Consider the following 16,713-nt stretch of genomic DNA (forward strand, 5'->3'; position numbering starts at 1 on the left):
GTTTTCTGCAGTTAAGTGACTGGCTACCTCAGCGCTATGTCCTCGGATGCTGTATCCTCTTCTCAAACTCTGGATTCCTCTTTCCAGTTCCGGTGTCAGTAGTAAATGGCACCCCTGTGGTAACGCAGTTCTGCCTGCCAGCTCCCAGTTACAATGTTTAGTAAGTTACCCCTTGTACAAAACAAAATAAACGTCACACACACTGATTAATCCATGCAGGACGGGAGAACGGTGCAACAGCGGGAAACAAAAACATATTTAAAATCAGGTGTTTTCCTTTTATTGTGAAACAACAATCATAGTAGTTGATTCTGTATATTTACATTTCTCCGTTATATACATATATTTTAATGAACAGTGAAGTAAATTTAAAATAGCAATTACACTAGTGTTTTGTCATCCAACAACCTCTGAAGTTGTACGGCGCATCCCTGCAAGTTTAGATTTAAACGTTATACAAAACGAACAGATACAATAAATTTGCATTGAGTAATTTAACAGACAGTGTAAACACTAGCCATTCCTGTTAAGGAAATACACGATCGTATCGAATTTCTGACAAGATGTTTAATTGACAATACTCATATACGACATCTAACATAGCACACTTTTTATTTCCCATCTGTAACAACGCTCAACAGTAAATCTCCCTTCACCTTACCTATATAGTATATCGTTGCATTAGTCGGTTTCACAACTTTGGCCAAATGTACGTGGTAATCTAATAGCTATAGCAACGGCTTTCTACCTGAGGGTCCGTAAAGCGAGTTTCATCACTCGGGCACCACACTTGACACCAGTGTAACAGGCAAGAGAAATGGTGTTGCTCTGAGCCCAACTGATTACTATCGTTGTAGACAGTCACAACCCTGTAACAGACGTCACTTTGATGACGCACAAAAATCGAGAATCATTTTCTTTTTCCCTTGTACATTAATTCAAACCAACCACAAGCTCTAAATATTTTTTTATACCTTTTCTTTACAGCTACCAAAACATTTACTGACATTTTTCTCCATCTTGTGGCCACACATCTATGAATCGTCCATGAAAGTTGTTGGAAACGCCGGCGGCGGCATTTCCACGTGTCCGACGCGGCGCTTTCCCGCCCAGTACCTGCTTTCAGGCAGTCAACATTGCTCTACAGTTAACAGACTAGCAATCTAAACGATTCTACGTAAACTACATCGTCACTACGCAAATTCTCCGTCGCCAGAAGAGTCTTCTGGCAGGCACTGCTGCTGTGTTTGCAAGTAACAAAGAGATTAACGCCGTAGCACTCTCACACGCCGCATAAAGAATTAATTTCTTTTCCCCGCCGTTGTGGAAAGGTTGTCGCGCTCGGCAAGTATTCCGTCGCCCTGGCAATTTTTTGCGCGATTCTGGCTACTCGTTCTTCGGAAATGAGTAGGGCGTTTGAAAAATTTTTCCACGATAAGAACAAAAAACACAGGAAGCGTGAGGTCTATCAAGATTCGTGGTCCGAAACAAAGAAAATAGGAGTCATCTCAGAGACACGAGACTGTAGCTCTTTGGCTTCCTAAAGCTATTCCTCTGTCTCCCCGTACAGGAGACATGCATCTAGCTCCGCTACGGGCCCGGCACGCCTGCGGAATAAAGTGTAACCTAAGTTCCCTGAATAGTGCGTTTCCCCCTAAAGTTCCCGATGGTATACGATAGGATTGGGAGGCGCTGGGGTGGGACGTTCCCATTCCCTTACCGCCAAAAACAAAGTCGCTGCGAAGACAGCGGGAGGTGCTCTCACGCCACCGTGGGAAATGGTACGACAACCAGCGTCGAGTTTCCACTCGGTAGCGGAAGTGCTGTGCGTCCCATCCTAGAAAGCAGTGCGCCTGCTTCACTAACGCCTAAATCCCCTCACAGCGCCAGGACAACGTGGCCCAATAATAATAAAAAAAAAAGAATTCTACAAAAATAAGTAACAGTTTCGCGATATTATTTTCTCCTTAAAACTAGTGATAATAACCGCGATTTCATTACACCCTATGCATTCTCCCTGTCTCTCCTCGTGTAGGCCAGCCACGAAATAACAATACATTAGTAATATTCTTAAAGATTAACAACAACTCTGACGCATCAATTCTCATACAAAATTAACTTAAACTAGTAGTGAAAAAATGAAGGAAAACCGACGTGAGCAGGTCCTCTGCAGCTACTGTACCCGGCGCGCTGATGCAGGCATCGGCTCCGATTTTCCAAACGCGCCGCTTGCGCGCCAACCTGCTTACGCTCCGGAAAGTCTACACAATTACGCCTACTTACTAGTGACTGCCTTTCGCACTATAAGGTCACAACAGATTTCTCTGTAGTAGTCTGACAGCGTGACGGCGACTGCGATGCGGAGGATATATCACTGCTTGCTCAGTGAAAGACACAGTTCTCGTCACGTATTTACTTCCCCTCGCTTGGAGGGAGTATTCCAGAGACTGAGAACTAGGGCGGACTAGTGCTGAAAATAACTCACTCGAAGGAATCACAGCGAAACACACTCTTTCTTGTACCACAAAAGAAAACAAAAAAAGGAAAGAAACGAAAACGGTTGCTCGCTATATAACTCGCATAGCTATTAAGTACAGATCACGCTTCTTCTACCGGTAATCTGAGTCCTGCTTGGTTTCTTTATTTATTTATTTATTTATTTATTTTTACATAGTCCTGTCTTCCTCCCCTTGGAGACGAGACGCAGTGGCCTCGGTGCGGACGTGACACTTCCGAGTCCAGCAGACGGCCCGGCGTCCACACGATCGCCCACACCTCAGAGTCCCAGGAGCCGACCGGAGGCGCGCACCTGCTGCTTAGCTCTGGAAGCTGGCCTGGCGTCCGGCGAGCGGTCCTCGGTGCGCACAGCGGGCGTGGTGCTGGTGGAGGTGATGGCGGCACCGCAGCGGCCCCTGCCGCCGTTCTTCGCACAGCCATCGGGTGCAGCAAGCCGCGGCGGCTGCCGACTCGTAAGCGACGCCGAGGTGTCCGCAATGTCGCCTGTTCGCTCCAGGCCGTCGCCCTGCAACACAGAGGCAACAGTTCCGTCACACGCGGAGGAAATGCCGATCAGAGACGCAATTGCTAACATAGATGCGTCACAATCCTTATGCACTGGAACCCAAACATTTACACGTAGCAATAACTTTATCTTGGAACTCTTTCAGTTGGCCCCTGTTTGCATAGAAAAGCAACAATATGGGAATTGTGAATCCGCCTTGATGCAAAACATTTTTTATTATTTGTTTACTTCTATATTCCCCAGACTAATTTCAGCGACAAATATCGACATCATCAGTGGGTTCTTTAAATCTAAGACATGCAGAAAACAGCATAGTTATACTAACACTATAACGCATTATTATATTTTTACTGTTTGTTTTTTGAGTATACTTTTCTGTGGATACTTTCGTACTACCCTATTTATTGCACGTTACAACATGATGTATAACACTGAAATACGTTCAAATGGCTCTGAGCACTATGGGACTTAACTGCTGAGGTCATCAGTCCCCTAGAACTTAAACCTAACTAACCTACGGACAGCACACACATCCATGCCCGAGGCAGGATTCGAACCTGCGAGCGTAGCGGCCGCGCGTTGCCAGACTGTAGCGCCTAGAACGCTCGGCCACTCCGGCCGGCTGAAATACGTAAGTTCACCTTTTAGTACTTGTTTACTAACAGCCGCTCACACAGTTGCAGACGACATGACGTATGCACAGAAAAACGGCAACAGAAAAAGCACAGGAAATACGCCGCAAGCAGCGACAGCTCTTAAAAACATTCTATAACGTACAATAAATAAGGTAGTACGAAAGTATCCACAGAACACTATATTTAAAAAACCAAAGAGTACAAATGTAATAAATTTTCCAAATTTGGAAATTTATGGTAAGGTCTTATGGGACCAAACTGCTGAGGTCATCGGTCCCTAAGCTTACACACTACTTATTCTAAATTAAACTAACTTACGCTAAGGACACACACACACACACACACACACACACACACACACACACACACCCCTGAGACCACGCGGCTAAAAATGTAATACTATGTCGCAGTGTGTGTATAACTGTACTACTATTTTCTGCATGTTTCAGATTTAAAGAATCCACTGATGACGACGATATTTGTCGCTGGAACTAATTTGAGAAATAAATAAGTAAACGAATAACAAAAAGTGTTTTGCATCAAGGCGGACTCACAATTCCCATATTGTTGTTATTTACACGTAGCGTTGTAGGGTAGTTAACTGCCGTTCTGCTTGGCACAACCACATCGTTTAAATATCTAGATCTAACATTGCTAATCGATATGAAACAGAACGAGCACGTAAGGTCGACAGCAGGTAAGGTGAAAGGCCGCCTTGAGTTTACTAGGAAAATTAGAGGAATAGTGCAGCTCACTTGTGAAAGAGAGAGTGTACAGAAAACTTGCCTGCTACTCGAATGTTTCTGGGATCCTCACCACGTTGGATTAAAGAAAGACACAGAAGCAACTGAGAAGTGTACTGCTAGATCTGGTAGGGGTAGGTTCGACCAACACGTGACGGATATCCTTCGTGAGATAATCCCTGGAAAGAAGACTTTTTTTCCGGGAAACGCTGTTGAGAAAATCTGGGGAACCAAAGTACATCACGCGTAAGGACTTCGAAGAAAAGATAAAAGAAATTAGGTGTCGTACGGAAACATTCAGGCAGTCCCTTGCTACATTTTCGAGAGGAAAGGGGAAACGGAATGACAGCTGTGGTATAAGGTATCCTCTACCACGCGCCATGTAGTGGCCTGCGGAGTATGTACATTTAGAGTAAATATCTAGGAGTACCGCTGTACACAATATGAAATGGTACAAGGTGTTCGAAATTCTGACGGAAATAGGACTAAGCTGTAAAGACTGTAATGGCGTGGAGCCTGGAAACCAACATCTCGAAGTTGGTTCGCGTGCTAATGTCAGTTGTCCGCGTGCTAATGAGACAATCTATGGAAAACAGTCTAAGGACGGCCAAATCAGGAGTAAGCGACAAGGCGCACCCGGATACGGAAGGCTCGTACACACTGCAAAGCAAATTGTGCGGGGGTAGGCATGTCTGATGACACTATACAGTGTCGGTGCAGGCGCAAGTGTTTCGGAGCACACTGTTCACGGTACATTCTTGAACGTGTGGCTCCGAAAGAAACGATCTTGTGGGGAAATGGTCAGACGTATCATGTTTCTTGTTACACCAGGCTGAATGCGGCATCCGGATACACCATCATCCAGACGAAGGGCAAATCGAAAAATGCAACTATGGGGGCGGTGTTATGCTGTGGCTGGCATTGACGTTGTCCTCCAGAAGACCTGCAGCAGTAATCGAAGAAACCACGTCAGCTGCAGACTGCGTGAACATTATTCCCGGCCAACTGCAACTTTTCATGTAAGATGTCACCCCTAACCCTATGGAACACACCCATTACGCTGTCGGGCAGGCCCATAATTTACAAGAACTGTGTGGCCTGTGGGTACACCTCTGGTGGAGCACACCTGCAGAAATCTATCAAGGACATATCGAATTCGAACCCACGCCACTGGGGGCCGAACCGCACAATAACCCTAGGTTCGGTGTGGGCGGTGGTGGGGTGAGTGGACTGCTGTAGCCTGTTGTGGAGTTGTGTATCACTGAAGGCTACGTCGTTTCTAGGTCCCCAGTTCAATACATACATAGATACATACATACATACATACATACAAGTCCAATGAACACGAGTCCGGAAACGTATACTTCCCGAGATAAACGTGTGTTTATAGAAAGGGCTGCGCGACGCTTGGTTGCAGATATTAGCACAGTCGTTGCATTGGCGTTCCGTCAAATGTGTCGGCAGGGTATTATGATGTCTTACTTACAGTACTGTCTACCTACCATTAGGTAGTCTGCAGTCAAAATTGTGTGGTTCGAGTCGTGTTGTAGGCTGCGTTAGTTTTCGTCGTGTTTGCGTGTCTTATTGTGCAACACTGTCAACCCTGGGTACGTATCATGGTGTTTTACCTTCTTCCAAACGCTCATGCACTTATGTGTGTACTGTTATTGCGCTGTTTGTACTTATATTTACATTTTCTCTCTTTCACCACCTGTGAGCAATGTAAGCCTACTGCCGGACAAGTGAAATGGAAGATACGATATTCTGCTATGGTTAAGCAAATGGACGTGCCCTGCGAACCAGTGCCCTCTACGCTGAAAAATATCCACAGTGCAGTGTGCCTCTGATAAGCTGTTCGGCAGACTTTTCCAGCGTCTGAGGGGCTTATATACTCTTGCAACTCTGAGGACTGACAATGGAAGGCACCAGACAGTCCGTACACCTGACATGTGCTACGTTTGGTCGAAGTAACCACTAGGACACGTGTGCGATGATTAGCAGCAGCAGAAGGCGTGCCTCACTCTCTTATCTGGGGGGTACTTCATGAACAAGTGCTGTACCCGTATCATCTACAGTGCCTTCACACCCTAAGGCCACAGGATCATCATGGCAGACGGCCGTTCTGTCAATGGCTGTTGCAGAAGTGCGCCACAAATCCACTGTTCACATCAAGGATTTTCTTTACCGATGAGGCTCGGTTCACAAAGAGATGGTGTTGCAAATTTCCATAACCACCACGTATGGATAGATGTAAATCCCCAAGCAATTCAGGAAAGGGAGCATCGACACCGACTCTCAGTCAACGAACAGGCAGGCATACTTGGCGATAAATAGGGCCATAGGTGCTATTACGAAGACTGGGGTGCATTATCTGGACTTTTGTATTGCCTACCTTGGTGGAGGCTGAGCCATTGCAGCAACGTGGTTCATGCATGATGGCGCACACTTTCGTCGCAATGTGCGCTAACTTCTCACGGAGACATTTCAGAACCGCTGGATCGATCGGGTGAACCCCACACCTTGGCCTGCTAGTTCCCCAGACGTCATTCGCCTAGACTTTTGGTTGGGGGAAGGTGGAGATTCAAACGGTTCAAATGGGTCTGAGCACTATGGGACTTAACATCTGAGGTCATCAGGCCCCTAGAACTTAGAACTACTTAAACCTAACTAACCTAAGGAAATCACACACATCAACGCCCGAGGCAGGATTCAAACCTGCGGCCGTAGCAGTCGCGCGGTGCCAGACTGAAGCGCCTAGAACCGCTCGGCCACACCGGCCAGCGGGGGTGGAGACTTAAAAGAATTGGTCTACGCCACGCCAATCAATGATGTGGGGGTAGTACAGGGTCGCGTCTTCAATGCGTGCCAGCAGGTACAAGGACAACAACCGGGAAGACTTCAAAGCGTCCGTCATTCCTTACCCTGGAGGGCAGAGAGGTGCATTGTCATGAATGGACACCACGTTGAGCGCCCCCTGTAAATACGAGTTTATCGTAGGAAGTATGCGTTTCCGGACCCAAGATTAATTGACTTATTTGTCTTGTTTCTATGTGTACTACTACTCTCAAAGCATTCTACAATTTTTGTTAACACCCTTTATACAGAATGTAGATGATGTTACTTCCATATACTATGTTGTGCTGAAACATTAATAATTTGCGTATCGAAGAACGTAGTACACTTCGTCAGTTTTACGTTTCTTGCACGCTACTCACACCTGTGTGTGTGTGTGTGTGTGTGTGTGTGTGTGTGTGTCGAGACGAGGTGCTCAGGCGGCAGAATCCGCAGCGGCAGTGGGAGAGGTGGGCAGAATGGAGGCGGCTGGGACCGCTTCGCTTCTCCTCGCCTCGCCCGCCGGCGCCTGTCAATTAACACGAGAAGAGGTTCGGATTACGCGGACGTGCCGGCGGCCAGGTGGCGGGGCTCAGCTGTTTGCCCGGCAAACAAGCGCGTGCCTGCCTGCCTGCCACCGCAATCCCCCACAAAAAAGTCGCTCATTCGGTCAAGGCCCGCAGCGCGGCGCCGCGCCGCCCTCTATAAAACACGTGAGCTCGGGTTACCGGGCATGCGCTGCTGTCCAGCGCAAACTATCGACACTTTATCCTCCAGTACTGCCGTATTCTTAATGTATTGTTTTGATGGTATGGTCTGTCCGAAGACTGGCTTCATGCAGCTCTCCACGCTATTCTGTCCTGTACAAGTCTCTTCACATCCGAAAAACTACTGCAACCCACATCCAATAGAATTTGCTCACTGTATTCATCTCTTAACTCTCCCTCTACAAATTTTAGCCCCCACACCTGCCGTCTATACCAAACTAACAATTCCCTGATATCTCAGAACGTGTCCTAAGCCGGCCGGAGTAGCCGTGCGGTTCTAGGCGCTACAGTCTGGAGCCGAGAGACCGCTACGGTGCAAGTTCGAATCCTGAGTCGGGCATGGATGTGTGTGATGTCCTTAGTAATTAGTAAGTTATCTTATTTTACGAATAGGCCCCTGGTTAATATTAGTAATTTTAACTACTGCTAATACTGCTAAAATAAATAAATATTATTATTATTATTATTATTATTATTGTAATAATGAATGTTGGTCTATTATATAATTTTTCTAAAGATATTGTTATTTCTTGGTAATTGATTGAATTATCAATATTTATAGCTTCAGTATTTTTCAAGAAGTCTATAAATATTGTTACGTCTAGGATAATTAATATGGATATAATAAATACTCATATTGGTAGGGTAATAATTATGGTAATTGATTTAGGTTGAAATATTTCGTTTGATGCAATTCTTGTAATATAAATAAATAGGACTAATATACCACCAAGAAATGTTAAGAATGAAATATATGATCGTCAATATCTTTCCATTATTGTTCCTTTTATTAATCCAACTAAAAAAGTTTGGAGGATAACGAAAGTATTATTGATATCGGAGGTCTTAATTTAATAAAATTAATATTTATTACATTTGTTAGTCATATAATTATTATCTTAACCATTTCAGGGGTTAGTTTATTTAAAATATCGGTTTTGGGGACCAATGATGGAAGCTTTTTCACCTCTGAAGTTTTAAAAGTGGGGGCTAGACCTATTTCCGGTTTACAAGACCGGCGTTTTTTTTAAACTATTAAAACTAATGTTTAAACTAAGGTTTAATTAGTTCTAAGTTCTAGGCGACTGATGACCTCAGAAGTTCAGTCGCATAGTGCTCAGAGCCATTTGAACCACGTGTCCTTACAACTAATCCCTTCCTTGCAATCAAATTATGATAAAAATTTCGTTTCTCCGCAAATCTATTCAGTATCTCCTCATTAGTTAACACGATCTACCCATCTAACCTTCAGCATTCTTCTGCAGCTCCACATTTCAAGAGCTTGTCTCAACTGTTTATTCTGCACGTCTCACTACCGCACAAGGCTACACTACAGAAAAATGCCTTCGGAAAATACTTCCTAATTCTTTGACATTACATTTTAACAAGTTTCTCTTCTTCAGAAACACTTTTCCTGCTATTGCCAGTCTACATGTTACATCCTCTTTTCTTCGGTCATCATCAGTTGCTTTACTTCTCAAATAACAGAACTCGTCTCTCAGTTTCTAATCTGTCAGCAACATCTGATTTAATTCAACTTCATTTTTTGTAGTCGTGTCTTATACCCATCTATCAAAACACCATCCATTTCGTTCAGCTGCTCTTCCAAGTCCTTTACCGCCTGTGACAGAATTACGACGACAACGGCAAACCTCAACGTTTTTATTTCTTCTCCCTGAACTTTAACTCCTTCTCCAAATTTCTCCTTTCGTTTCCTTTACTGCTTGGTAAGTCTACAGTCAGTAACATTGGTGATAGGCTTCATCCCCGCCTCACTCCCTTCTCAACCAGTGCTGCCCTCCCAAGTCCCAACAATTGTCGGCTGGTTTCTGTACAAGTTGTATTTTACTCCTCCTACCTTAACGATTACAACTGTTGTTGATTAGGTACCAGGTATTAAATTAAAACTCGTGTTGGCGTGGATTTAAATCGGATTTAAGGAAAGCGTAAGCGTCATTGGCCTCATTTATGCTTAGGGAATTCCTGGAACAAAAAAAGGCAATTTTAGGACTTGAAGTTCATGGTGAAGCAGAACATGGATCGGCCACCCTTAATACGGAGCTATCACAACCGGTACTGCATATAAAATCAGTAAAGAGAAATGTCAAAGACATGGTAGGTTCGTAAAGACCACTTCGGCTTTATTATACAGCGTGGGCAGAAACAGACTGAAAAGCTTGTAAGGGTGTTGCAGGGTTCAGGAAAAAAATTCAATACGTTGCGTCGTTTGCGAGTTAACTAGTTTTGAAGACAGCCAACCAGACCGTTGCGCCTCGAAATTCAAAAGGTTCGCCAAGTACAATTAGTGTCCGATGTTCTCGTAACACAGATGACAGAGCACGAGACTGCTCAGTCTTTGGCTCGAGCTCGATCCTTACTACCGGCCCACGTCCAATTTTTGTATCCCTCTCTTGTTCAGTTTGAGGGAACCAAACGAATAACATGTTTATCGACACAGTCTGGACGGGCCGCTTGAATTTGCAAGCGTAATTATCCTATTGGTCACAATTTCATTTAACTCGAAAACGGTGCAACGTATCAATTTTTTTTAACAATTATTTCTCAGTACAACCTACCCTGCAACGTCCTTAAACTTTTCGGACCGTTTTTGACAACCCGCACAAATCCATGTAATCGGACGGCCGCTTTCGGGTGTGTTGAAGTTAGTTTAAAGGAATCAAGGTCTCCTTTCAAGTATAACAGTCGCAGCATCTAAGAAATAACAAGATACTACCAAAAAGAAATCGTGACATTGCGCGAGGAGGCGTTTAGCTATAGATGTTTGTTCGCACAATGTCTGAGCCACAGCTTCAGGGAAGCCATCAGGCAACGACTGAACGAGATTCGTCTCCCAATCCTCAAACCAACCGATAACTGCGATTAAACACGTCAGAAAAATTATCACGATTATGTAATCAGGACGGAACCTTGTCTTGTAGAATCCGGAAGATCGACTGACACCAAGAATCACCATATGTAAACTAAATATCGTTTCCTCATAAGTTTTGAATGTCAAATACTTGAAATCATCAGGCTAAATGACAGTTCACCAACAGACTTTCGTGAGGTAGGATAAGCAACGTGACTGACTGATGGAAGAGTTGACTTACGTAGACCTGAAATCTACATTTGCAAATCGTATACTTAATCAGTAAAGCCACCCCAAGATTCGGAACAGGGCTCTGGAAATCGGAGATATAGAAAGGAATAATTTTCTTTGCAGTACAGTTAAGATGATACAACAGCTACAATACGCTGACCAAGTATACGGTTATCCGTAAGTACTTCTGGAGTTCCAGAAGATGGCTGCGTCAAGACTACTGGACATACAGAAGATAAACACATGTCAGTGTACACAGGCGTCTCTCCATGTTTTTGACTTGTTTCACAGCTGCTCAGTTTGTGCTCTGTCCGAGGCACGGCAAACGTTAGCTCGTGTGTGAGATTTATTGAAGTTGCTGACCCAAAATGCCAGGCAAAGTACGACAAAAGCTCACTTTGGAAATCTGTTGATTGGGTTGTCTATCTGCCGGCAGCTCTAGAGGGGGAAAGTCGGAAAAAAGGGAACCGAAGCGTCTGAGTTGCGGTGCTACAGAAGGATGATGAAAATTAGGAAGACTGATGAGAAATGAGGACGTTCTCTACAGAATCAGCGAAGAAAGGTATGGGAAAGGCAGACAAGAAGAAAGTACAGGATGATAGGACATGTGTTAACAGATTAGGAAATAACTTCCGTGGTACTAGAGGGAGGTGTAGGAGGAGTCAGAGACTGGAATATATGCAGCAGATAACTGAGGATAAACGTCGCAAGTGCTACTCTGAGATGAAGAGGTTGGCACGAGACAGTTCGGATCCCATCGAATTAGTCAGATTGATGACTCCCGGGATCTGCAGGCGAGAACTAATTCGATGCCACAGTATAGAGGAGCTTATTTGTATACATGTTCTGACACGTCTGCTCCTAGCGCACCACCGCCACGGCGCGTATTATGAATCCAAGTCGGAAAGACGCCCTACCCTGATAACTGATATTTTTTCAGTATGTGATCTTCTGAAACCCCAGGGATACCCTGTACCTCACAGAATGAACACTTCAGAAAAACGGAGATCAAGAAAATTTATTATGTAGAAGTATGGCGAGAGAATGTGAATGAAAATCACGAACAAAGAAGCTGGTGGAACAAGTCGTCAGACTACTGGCATAGTGTGCTGGCGATTTTCGCGAGCAGCGAGTCTGGAATGTTTATGAAGGCGGACCGCGCGCCGGCGGCGGAAAATTTGCCCAGCGGCGCGGCGCGTCTGCCCGCTAAGCCGGCTCTGACACTGAAATACTACTCTCGCGCTCCCGGCGCACCTTTTAGAGTGTCTTCCAGGAAGGCGGCCGCTGTTCGGAATGTGATCCATCACTGTCGCCGCCACGCTGCTCTGTTCTCCGGGCCTCGTGCCGTCGGCGCTTCCCCTCGATATTACCCACTTCACGGCATTTTGTACTTCGCGCGCTTCTGCCAGGGCAAAGCTCCGTTTTCTGTCCGCACTGCACTCTGCATGTCACACAAGTCTCGGGAACCAGTTGCTGTCTGTCTGTCACATTTCGCGAGAACAACGTCGTAGGTTTGGCCATGAGCTATAGGTACAGTACGCAAAGTCATTTTTTCGCGAGTTTACCAGTAATACATTTGGATATATGGCAAGTACAGAGGGACGTGAAGGAAGAAATCACTATTTCCCAAGAACACAAAACTGCTGTTCAGAGACTCCCAGACAACGCGTGATACTACATTATCTAATTCCCTGCCGAGCATAGGTGGCGGCCTTGTGAAGGCTATGATTTTGGTGCGGATCGTACTGTACCTGAAAGGTAAGAAGGGAGGGAGCTTCTAAGAACTAAAAACGTTTCAGGGTACGAGAATGATTGGGAAACAGTTAACAACTTACCATATTCAGTATCAATAGGAATTGTTAAAATCTTTTGTAGGTGCAGTAACACAGCATGAAGTACGAGCAGGTGAGAGAAAAATTTCAGCCTGGCAACAGTAATAAACGTCTTTAAGGCGAAAAACTGGAGCGGCTTCTTCCGTCAGTTTGTGCTTTCATCGTGGTGGGGGCAAGTAATATTACGCCTTCTCGTCTTCCATTGCTACATTTGAGACTACAGCAACAGACGCAACAGAACTCTTTACGAGGTAGCGTAGCTTTTTCGTATCTTTCGTTTGGCTCGGTAAGCAGTAGTTAGTAGTGGCCTTCGCAGCCACGGGGTACGGATGTGTCAAGAGCGGTCATACATGTGTGAACAGTGCTGATTAACGTACACATGTGTATTCACACTTTCTGTAACAAGAGCCGGCCGGTGTGGTCGAGCGGTTCTAGGCGCTTCAGTCTGGAACCGCGCGACCGCTACGGTCGCAGGTTCGAATCCTGCCTCGGGCATGGATGTATGTGATATCCTTAGGTTAGTTAGGTTTAAGTAGTTCTAAGTTCTAGGGGACTGATGACCTCAGACGTTAAGTCCCATAGTGCTCAGAGGCATTTGAACCATTTTTTGTAACAAGCATGCGTAACTGCTGTGTCCTCCACCAGATACGAGAGACAGCCTACACAGAAGAGCGAAGCATGCTGCCTACTTCTCAAGCGCGATGTCGCTCAGGCTGCATCCCAGAGAGTGTGCACGGGACCACAACTATGTTACGCTTCCGTTTTATTTGACACAAACCGTTCCCGAGCGGACATTCATTTGCCTAGCATAGGAATAAGCACACACACACGGCTCCACTCGGCAGTTAGTACTTTAAGAGCGTATTTCAGGACTCATCTATAGTCACAACCAAGAAGTGCCAAATTCAACTCTGCGCAAAATGTAGGACTGCACCAAAGTTTAATGACAGTTCAATGCTAGTGAATATTGATCTATACTGTCACGCACAACCTTCTTACTTCATTTAACTTGTCAAGTATCGTGAAACTTTTATACTAACATATGACTGTGAATTGTTGCTAATCTGTTTTGCAATCTATTTTTGCCGTAGGCGTTGTGTAACCGTGTGACAAAGCTGTGCAGTTTCTGCGTGCGAACACTCCATCTCATAACCAACCACTGTCGGCGGTGGGTGGGGGGGGGGGGGGGGGGGGGGTGGAGGTGTTTTCTAGTTGCCACATTCGTATATATGACGCAAACTACAATCCGTTACTAAAAAAATAATTTCTGTGAATTCAGTTACTAATGTGAAACGAGTAGGCACAGTGATTACTGTGAAGTGAGATTCGAAGCGAGTGAGCTGTCCCCGACGTGCTTACGTTCTCCTGCGACGCTCCATGTGAACTACAGGACTGTTAGAAGCAGTCGCACTCTCACGTCCTTGAAAGTAATGTCATATGACGTTACTTGTGAGCAAATCTCGCACTTAAGTTCTGAGACAGGACGTTACTGGTTATGGGGCGAAAGCGTGTCTCACTTACGCTCTCCATTTAAGACCTCGTACTGTCTGAAATATTTAATTCTGGTTAATGGTTTGTTTGCTCAAAATGCTAAGTTTCATAGCCTCTACCGTCGCTATGTTTCTGATCCGGAAAAATTTGACAACTTTGTATTTTCTATATTCCAACATAATTGTTGCAAGAAGTGCGACCAAAATATAACTTAATTTTACTTGACAGTACAATAGTGAAGCAATAGTCACAGTAGATAAATTTTTCCTTTTCATTTTTTTCTACATTAGTACAAGGAATGAACGTTTGGGCAAGCATGGGTGTAACTTGTAGTGACTAGGTTGTGCCACCATTGCCTCGGTTGCCTGGTCTCATTATTTCTCGTAATTTTTGGCAGATGTATGGTCATAACTCCCATTATATATTCTCCAGCTTATGTCCTACGTTTGAAAATGACGCCGTACTCCGTTGAAACTGGTAATGAAACACCTTCTTTTTAAAGAAAAAATGTTATGTACTGTGACTATGACCTCACTATTGTAGTGTCAAATAAACATTTAAAATACTTTGTATATATTGATCCACATGCCAGAGTCGGTGGAAAACCAGCGGTTCGAACCACCTTAGAATTTCGGTGGGGTGTGTGAGACCCATACCAAACAGGTCTGACGGGGGATGTTGGATGTTTATAGAGAGGAGGACAGCGTGAATAGTCACACTTTTGTTCGACCCATGCTGGAAGAACTGAGCTGGCAGACCACTGGCGACAGTTTGCGTACATCCCTTGAAAACCTGATTCAAAAGGAATGAATCTAGGAATGTACTACTGCCCCCTGCCTCCCCTCCCCCTCCCCCGTAGGAACTGTGAGGACAAAACTGTATTAACTGCAGCGCGGACAGAAGAGTTTAAGCGATCATTCTCCCCGCTGTCTGCACTTGGATGGAACGGGGAAAAGATTTAACATCTGGTATGTGGCAAGTACCCTTTGCATTTGTGAGAGGTTTGCCGAGTAGAATAGCGGAGGCGCCGTAAAGCGTGCTGGCAGGCAGGCGGCAGGCAGTTCACAAGGTGGCTGAGGCAGACAGCGGCGTCGCGGCGGCGCGAGGTGGAAGCGGCGGCGGGGGCGGCGGCGGGGGCGGCGCCGGCGCCACGCGGCCAGCGGGCGGCGCGCCAGAGGCAGCGCCAGGACCGCACCAGCAGCCACAGTCAGCACAAAAAGTCGCCGGCTGTCGCGCGAAATGAGCGATGGGCGCCGCGGCCCGCACATCGATCCCTGCTACCCACCTATCTGCATCTACGGCCGCACCGCATCGCCTCGCCCCAGGCTCTCTGTGCTAGCGCGGGCTGGCGACTCTCGTGCAGGAAATACTGTTTAGCCTACAAATGGCTTGCCGGGCTTCTCACGCTCTACAGTCGTCCGTTATCCGGGAGCTCCGACTGGCAGTCTAGTTTGCTTTCCCTAAGAGAAAAGCACCGAACATCCACCCTCCCACCACAGGCAGCCTTTCGTCCTAAAAGTAGCTGTAGGTACGCAGAGTGACAGGTTCTGGTCTTGTCTGAACGCACTCGTGAAGGTTTATTCATAACTACATCGGCGGATTCGGAAGATGACCGAGTGAAACCTGCGGAAACATACAGAAAAAACACATCAGTGGAGAGAGCCCTCTTTCCACGTCTCGATGCGTAATAAGCGCCGTGACATAGCTGCACTAAGGGGCACACGCGTGAGGACATGCAGACAAATCGCCTGTTCAGAGCTATCGCATCGAATTAGATTGCGCCTGGCGACAGCCAAGCCAGTGAGCAGGTTTCCGAAGTGGGCTGCCGTCACGCCTTCTCGGTCAATCCATTTCAGCAGCTTCAGTGTAGCGCACTAACACGTTAATGTTTGCCATATCATAAACGCTGTAGTATGAGTTCAAAACTTGGACAGATGCTCTGCCCACTGATGTGTGTCTCTTTCCTGTAGATTTTCTAGTTTTCAAGAAGTCAGTTGCTGAAGCTCCGGAGGAAGTGTACAACGCTGTGCTAACTATTTAACACTGGCTATACCTCTACGCAAATAAGGAAAGATCACAATTTGAATAATTTCCCCCACTTTTACTATCTTCTGAAGCGTCCTGACCCGGCGTCTGTTAAAGGATACCGTGAAGAGACGTAACATTTGACTTGTTACAGCCTTGAAACACTAAGTGATAGAGGAAGGAGAAAGGGAAGATGAGGATGCAGTTTCCTGTAAACGTCGATGGCGCTAGAGACGGAAGGGAAGCTCGAAGCGGGAGAACGAATA

The 16,713-nt window shown here is 45.7% G+C and overlaps 1 protein-coding gene across 1 annotated transcript in view; it reads right to left on the reverse strand.

Moving 5' to 3' along the window:
- Positions 1 to 257: 257 nt before the first annotated feature.
- Positions 258 to 16,713, reverse strand: part of LOC124777581 (forkhead box protein O-like) — a 668,269-nt gene continuing 651,813 nt past the window's right edge. The window contains exon 4 of the mRNA XM_047253040.1: positions 258 to 3,022. The gene's annotated coding sequence lies outside the window, so the exon portion shown is untranslated. The remainder of the gene's footprint in view (positions 3,023 to 16,713) is intronic.

The sequence above is a fragment of the Schistocerca piceifrons genome, chromosome 1 (assembly GCF_021461385.2).
Source record: "Schistocerca piceifrons isolate TAMUIC-IGC-003096 chromosome 1, iqSchPice1.1, whole genome shotgun sequence".
Lineage (NCBI taxonomy): Eukaryota > Metazoa > Arthropoda > Insecta > Orthoptera > Acrididae > Schistocerca > Schistocerca piceifrons.